The following is a 7,236-nucleotide window of genomic DNA, read 5'->3' on the forward strand; positions in this document are numbered from 1 at the left end:
GACTTTTATTGGTCTTTTTGTTCTTTTCCTTTGATGCGTTACAGGACTTCTCTTTCTTCTTTTTCAGTTGCAAGACACGTAGTGAATACATCTCTAAGGGCAAGAAATGCCTGTAAGGAGACTGTTCAGCATGAGGTGGCTTCCCATCTTCCGCTTCTGCCGTGCCCGGCAGAGATCACTTCCAAGGTGAAGTATTTTCCCTGTTTTCCGAGGAGGCTGCACAATCTGCAGACTCAGATGGGTCTACCCAGACCTGACGGGAAAGGGGTGTTCCAGCAAAGACTGAGTCTGAGCGTGCGCTTTTTGGTGTCTTTTCCCTTTTCGTAGCAGTTCATAGCGCTAAAGCATCTCGCCCATCCGTGGGCAGGGTGCAGCAGCGTATCAGGTGGAGGAGAATGAAGGGACATGGGTGTCGGTCTGTCCCGTGATGTGAATTTAATTGGGAAATTAAACTGGAGCTACGGAAGTGGTGCTGGGATGTCCCGATACAATGACGTTGCTGTCCTGCGTTTTCCTTAGATCTTGAGAAGACCGTGGAGCACAGAGCTGCTTGCAGCTGGCAAGAAAGTCTTGGGGGAAGAGGAGAAGATGATGCAGAAGGAGGAGGAAAAGGAGGAAAGAAAGAATCTGTGGCAAAAAATCCTGCAGCACTGTGGAGGGCAGCAGGACAGTTTGCAGACCATGGTTAAAGCCCGGCCCAGGCCCCGGGGATCTCTGCAGGACAGCCTGCAGACACTGGCTAAGCCTTGCCCAAGCCCCGGGGCTGTCTGTAGGGAGTTAGGACAGCCTGCAGAGCCTGGCTAAGCCCAGCCCAAGCCCTGGGGCTGTCTGTAGGGAGTTAGGACAGCCTGCAGAGCCCGGCTAAGCCCAGCCCAAGCCCTGGGGCTGTCTGTAGGGAGTTAGGACAGCCTGCAGAGCCCGGCTAAGCCCAGCCCAAGCCCTGGGGCTGTCTGTAGGGAGTTAGGACAGCCTGCAGAGCCCGGCTAAGCCCAGCCCAAGCCCTGGGGCTGTCTGTAGGGAGTTAGGACAGCCTGCAGAGCCCGGCTAAGCCCAGCCCAAGCCCTGGGGCTGTCTGTAGGGAGTTAGGACAGCCTGCAGAGCCCGGCTAAGCCCAGCCCAAGCCCTGGGGCTGTCTGTAGGGAGTTAGGACAGCCTGCAGAGCCTGGCTAAGCCCAGCCCAAGCCCTGGGGCTGTCTGTAGGGAGTTAGGACAGCCTGCAGAGCCCGGCTAAGCCCAGCCGAAGCCCCGGGGGCGTCGCGGTGTGGCCGCCGGGGGGCGCTGTTCGCGCATGCGCAATGTGACCGCCCGTGCCGGTCGCTGCCTTCCCGCGGTTGGGTGCCAGAGCCGCAGCTGTGCGGTGTGCGCATGCGCGCAGCATCTACCGGCGGAGCACAGTCCGGCATGGTAGGCGCTCCGTACGACGCATGCGCACTGTGTCCGGCGGCGCCAGGCCCGCAGTCGCCGGGCTCCCGCATGCGCAGTGCAGCACCGCGCAGCCGCCGGCCGGGCCGGTCTCCTTGGGTCCCCCAAAGCACTGCACACCACCTCAGGACATGTAGTCCTTGGCGTTAGCCCTCTTCGGACTCCTGTTCTCTCAGATTCCTTCCCGAAGCCCTCACTTTTTTTCTCTGAGCCACATTTTGTTCCCTCAGGACCTCCCTACTTCCATCACAAGGCCTGCTGAGTTCTTCCTTGTGACCCACAGCCATGTTACCTCTGTAGCTCCTTTTGGATCTCTCTTGTTCCCGTAGAACCCCATCCTGAGGTATTTTTTTGTGCCCCAGAGCAGTTTTTATCCCCTATGCTATCTAGGCTTGCCTGCTGATGGTATCTGTAGCCTGCTCAGATCCTCCTCGTTTCCCCAAGCGAGGGAAGGTGAGGGCCACCAAGAGCTTTCAGGCCTGGCCACTGCTGCGTGACATGGATCTGTGTTTTGGAGTGGGGCTCTGGCGAGGGGCTGGGTGAGGGTTAGGTGGCAGAGCGGGTGCAGAGCCCCACAAGCGCCTTCACCCCAGCGCAGCCCTTTTCCAGGGTGCTCGGGAGGCCCTGCTGACATCCAGTGCACCCCAGGGCTTTTACCGGGCTTTGCCAGGGCACAGGCATGGCCCGGCTTCCATCTAGAGAGCCTCAGGGCCTTTGCTGGACTTTGCTGGTACCTGCAAGGAGCCCTGCTTCTCTTCAGAATTCCTTGGGTCCTTTTCCGTGTTTAGCCGAAGCCCAGGCAGGGCTGTCCTGCCCTCCAGAAAAGTCCCAGGGCTTTCTCTGGGCTTTGCCAGGGACCCGGGCTGCGACTTTCACCGCGCTTTGCCAGGTCCCGCAAGGAGCCCCGCATCTCTCCAGAGCTCTCCAAGTCCTTTGCCAGGGCCCTGCTGCCCTCCAGAGTTCCTTGGCACCTTCGCCAGCCTTTGGAGGGGCCTGGGCAGTGTCCTTCTGCCCTTCAGAGAGCCCCAGGACCTTCACCGGGCTTTGTCTGAGCCCAGGCTGTCCTTAAAGGGCATCTGGGAGAAGGGCTCACTGATCGCATGCAGTGAAGTTCCATCTTGCTCCAGCTGATGGCACGATTGGGAGCATGTAGAGCAGAGATTTTTGTCCCAGGAAGACAAGACGGCATGTTGGACAAAGTCCCAGTTCTCCCGCTCGAGTATTTGATATTATACAGTGTGGGTCTCAGCCTCGCACCACGCCAGTATTCCCACCAATAATGAGTTCAGAGAAGAGCCTGTTTCTTATAAAATGAGAAAATAAATACAAGCCAGGCCAAGTCACTAGGTCAGAGATGAGACAAGAGTTATCTGCAGGACAAGCAACCAGTGGTTTGAGGCTGTAAAGGGTTTCCAGCCATAGGAATGGGCTCCCACCAGCAGGAGTTAATGGTATGTCAGTCCACAGGAGAGCTTCCTTCCACAGCACATGTGTGTTTGAGGCAATAATCCCTCCAGGGTTTCGCTCCTTCTGTGTCTGACTTACAGCTGTGTAACCTTCCAAACACACAGCAAAGGCATTTTTCTCTGGGAAAGTGTCAGCTCCCTTTGGCCTCACGCTGACAATCAGACATTTGTGTGTCCATCGGTGATCCAAAGCGCACTACAAGAGACACCAAACTGGCTGGGCTGAACACCTGGGCTTTCCTGGTGCAATTGTATAAGTCAAACAGCCTTTGAGTTAATACTGCAGTGTATGGAGTGAAATTGGGTCTCTGGGATGGGAAGTCTGTGCAGTTTAGAGCAACTACTGTTTCAGTAATGTGTGTAGATTGGGAATGCATGTTTACAAGGTCTTGCAATGGCAAAAATTGATGATACATATGGGGACAAAAGCCCAAGTCCTGATTTTCTTTGCATTTTGTGGATTCTGCTGTTTGAGCAATTAAAAAAAAAAATCATACTACTTATTTCAGGGAGGCAGAGTTGCTTAATACTTAAAAGCCAGGACCAATTATTTTTCTTCTTCGCTCTGTCACTTGCATCAGTGCCTGACCTTAGGAAGGACATCAGCATTGCTGCAAAATTTCCATATCTTTAGGATGACGATAACAACTAATACCTCAGAGGATGCTGGAGTAGAACTAGTTAATGTTCAAAAAGAGCTTTAAGTTTTTTGTTGATTCAGATCTTAATAAAACCATTGCTTGCAACACAAGGTTTGCGTTCTAAAAATCAGTTTAAAACAGCATAAATTCCACATTCTTTCTAAAATGTGATGGCAAATTCATGAGAGCTTTTACGGGATGGTTCCTGTCATCTGAACATCATGTGTAGTTTTTGTTTGTTTTCATACCTTCTTAATAAGAAATCTTTGAATTTGGATTCTGATTAAAAAATGTCCTTGGCAGGGCAGTTTTTTATTGTTGCCTGGCAGCTTTCAAAACTTTCACAGATGTTTCTCCATCATTTACATTCAGATTCTATTTCTGCAGTTTTCTCTGTAACCAAAATACACCACTTGTATTAATTTCTGTATGGAAGCTGAGTTTTTGGAATACCGGGCAGTCCTAACAGACCCCTATGTCTCTCTCACCATCTACCAGCTTCAAAACTGAAAATGTCCAGCCAATGCTCCTACATGAAAGATGACCTGAGGCAGTTGGTGTGTGCTCGGTTATCGTATCTCCATAGCTGGAACGGCAGCTCTCTGGGAACGTGAGAACACAGGCAAGTACAAGACTAACCCTCTCAGTCAATGAAACCATGGAGCAAAGTTTCATAAGATCCTTTTCTAACTGGTAGGAGATTATTCCTGAGCGTGTTCTGGAAGGGACCTGCACGAAGGGAATCAGTAGGGTCACTGTGACAGTCTGTGTGGTTTTTTTGCTGCTATGTCATCGTGTGATTTAGCTGGGTTTTTTGTACGCCAGCAACCCAGCTGGTGGCAGACAGGGAGTGTGTAACTAAAACCATGATTTGGTAAGAAAGGAGCCTGCATACCCTGACTTTCCTGGGTGGAGAGCTTGGCAGTCCTCAGATAGTTCCTTTCCAGTGTGGGGTTTTTCTTTCTCTGGCCTCAGGAGAAGGGGCCCACTGGGGAGCTGCCCTTTACAAACCTTGTCTCTGTCTTCCTGCACCTTCACAAGACTCCTGGGTTTGGTCTGGGGTTTGCTGTAACTTAGCAGCATTAGGTAACTTAACAATTACGGTAACCTGCAAGAATGCCTGACTGCACCCCCCGCCCCCGTGCCAGGCAAAGGGGCTCCACTGGGGAGGTGAGTGGGTTCATGATGTTGTACCCTCCCTCTTTTCCTTTTACAGCACTTTGTAGTCTAATAAAAGCTGCTGATTCCCATTTAATGGATAACGTCGGTTACTAACAAGCTCACCTCCCTCTTAAAAAGCCGATGTTGGTCTCAGGAGATCTAATTTAGGAAGCACATGTAAGGCAAGGGTGTCCTGCAAGGGCCTCTGGGGTGGAAGGCCGCACCATGCAGTACTCCAGGCTGGTCAGCTGCCAGAGCTCAGAGTATTTTTATCCACCAGCCAAGCTGCCAGCGGCTTTCCTTAAGCTCTGCACCACCTGAGTGTTGTGGAGGGCAGACTCGCCTCTGCAACAGGCATTAATTCTTCCTGAGTGGCGCAGGGACGCCCTGATCACAGCAGCAGGCACTGGTAGTGGAACAGACCAGACACTGCAAACAGAAAGGCTTGAGCCCAAGCCTTGTGCTGCAAAGCTCTTCTGGTGCCAGCTCTGGTACAACGTCAGCTTATCCTTGTTCAGTCTGGTCCTCTGGATCTGCAATCTCCTTCCTCTCAGGGTCCTCCATCCTCTTCCCTCGGGTGGCTTTCTCAAGGCATTGGTACTGACTTGATGTCTTTCGCTAGAGCAAAGCAAAAAGACTCTATTAAAATACAGAGGGGAAAGGCCTCTTTTGGAATCTGTGGCAATGCTTGCGTGTGGAAAGGTCTGATACAGAGCAATCTGTTTTCCCAACAATGACATCTGCTTTCAGTGATATTTCCCATAAGTGCACCATCATCCTCCTCAAAGTGGTGAGTGATGTTGGAGGATATGTGCATCGTTATATTTAGCAATAAGGAGAAGACTTAAGTGTTAATGTGGTCATACCACTGGTATAATGCAAGTGTATGTGGGCAGATAGCGATCACCAGCATACATCAGCACGTGCTTGTCGTCGCTGCCCATCCCCGCTTGTACTCTGAGCCGTCTCAAGTATTGGGTGCACACAGCGTCCTCCCCAAACACAACATAAATTTCCAACCTGTCATTTCTACTCTACAGTAAGGCAAAGGAATCCATCTGTAGCCTGTTGTTGGCGCAAGTGACAAGTCTTTGTCAGAACACCACAAACGCATGACATCCGTACCCATGAATGCTGTTGTGATGTGAGCGACATGAAGCTAGAGGGGGTCTTGGGTGTCCAGAGACAATCAGGAGACATGAAAGCAGACGGCTTCACCCAGTTCAATATGGTCTTCTTTAAACTATGTTTTTACTTCAGATTTGGGCTGCCAATAACTCATTCAAACAATGATCTAATGCCTATGTGAATGTTTGTAAAACCTCACTGCTCTGGCAGGTTGAGCGCTTGCCAAAAAGCAATCACATGTAATTAGGGAGAAGGAATTTGAATATACTGGCCTTTCAGTGCAGCATATTTTCCAGTTGTGTTTGTACCATTTTAACTATCTCATTAAGTGGGGTTGTGCTCTGTGTTGGGGTTTGTGTGACATGCTCCTGTCTTCAAAGGAATCTTCTCTGCAGACAGCATTGCCAAAAACCTGTCTAAAAACTGCCTGGGCTGTGGATATGAGATACCTGTGCTGGACCGTTGCTGCAGTTGTGCGCAATGGCATCACCGGCTTGACTTTTGAGGGGAGTAAGTGTAGAAGGAACTCCTTATACACTTCTCTGGGGCTGCCAGAGTTCTGAGGGAACAGTCATAGACTATAGTGTGATCAATTAATGGCCATAGCCTTTCTGGGAAGAACTTTGTTCACGTCTGAAAGCAAGATGGAGTAAAAGCTTTTCAGTCAAGCAGGATAGTAAACATCACACTCATATGACAATTAGAAATGGATCAATGAGTTTCCCTTGCGTTCAGCGCTGGCACCTGGTTATCAGTTATTACTCCTTTTCCTCAATCAATGAAAAAAGAAGAGGAGAGAGCTTGGGACAGGCAATGCCCCAAACGGCCTTTCAGGTTTGCAACTCTCTCCACCTTCCAGTGTTTTTTCTTGTGCAGAAGGTTCCTGAGGAGGTTTTTCAGGCATGTCGAGCCCTGAATGAGCACTGGGAGCATCTAAAAGCTCATAGCTTTTCAAAGGAACACCCTTCCCCTGTGATGTTGTGCTGTCCGTTCCCTCATCCTACTGTGCAGGAGTTCTTTTCCCAGGAGAAGGGGGCACGCAGCTTGACAAGGCCCCTGTAGCGAATAGAACTGTTAAATGGTCACTGTTCACCTCAAGAGAAGTTCCCAGCTCCCGGAAATCAGAGCCCGTCCAGGACAATAGATACCAGGAGCCTCTGAAAAAAAGGAATGAGGTATCCTTTGCCCACATGGGGTTAAAACTGCAGTTTTCATGCTCTGACCTTGCACCTGAGGCCCCAAAGGACGTTTCCAAACAAGTTGGGAATTTTGACATGGAAAGTTTGATGAGAAAAGTGTCCTTGAAATTCCTCCAGCATCCTGGAAATCCCCTTCACTCCCTTGTCTAGTTCTGGAGAACTAGACCTGTTCTGCAGTTCCCAGGGCAGTGTATGGAGCTTCTGAAGACACCACCTCTC

The 7,236-nt window shown here is 50.6% G+C and overlaps 1 long non-coding RNA gene across 1 annotated transcript; it reads left to right on the forward strand.

Annotated features, from left to right (window-relative positions):
• The first annotated feature begins 1,525 nt into the window (after nucleotides 1-1,525).
• Nucleotides 1,526-6,092, forward strand: LOC142605296 (uncharacterized). The gene is made up of 3 exons (XR_012838996.1): nucleotides 1,526-2,873; nucleotides 4,028-4,155; nucleotides 5,735-6,092. It is a non-coding gene; the product is annotated as an uncharacterized LOC142605296 (long non-coding RNA).
• Nucleotides 6,093-7,236: the final 1,144 nt, after the last annotated feature.

Source organism: Balearica regulorum, chromosome 26 (assembly GCF_011004875.1).
Source record: "Balearica regulorum gibbericeps isolate bBalReg1 chromosome 26, bBalReg1.pri, whole genome shotgun sequence".
NCBI classification, from domain to species: Eukaryota; Metazoa; Chordata; class Aves; order Gruiformes; family Gruidae; genus Balearica; species Balearica regulorum.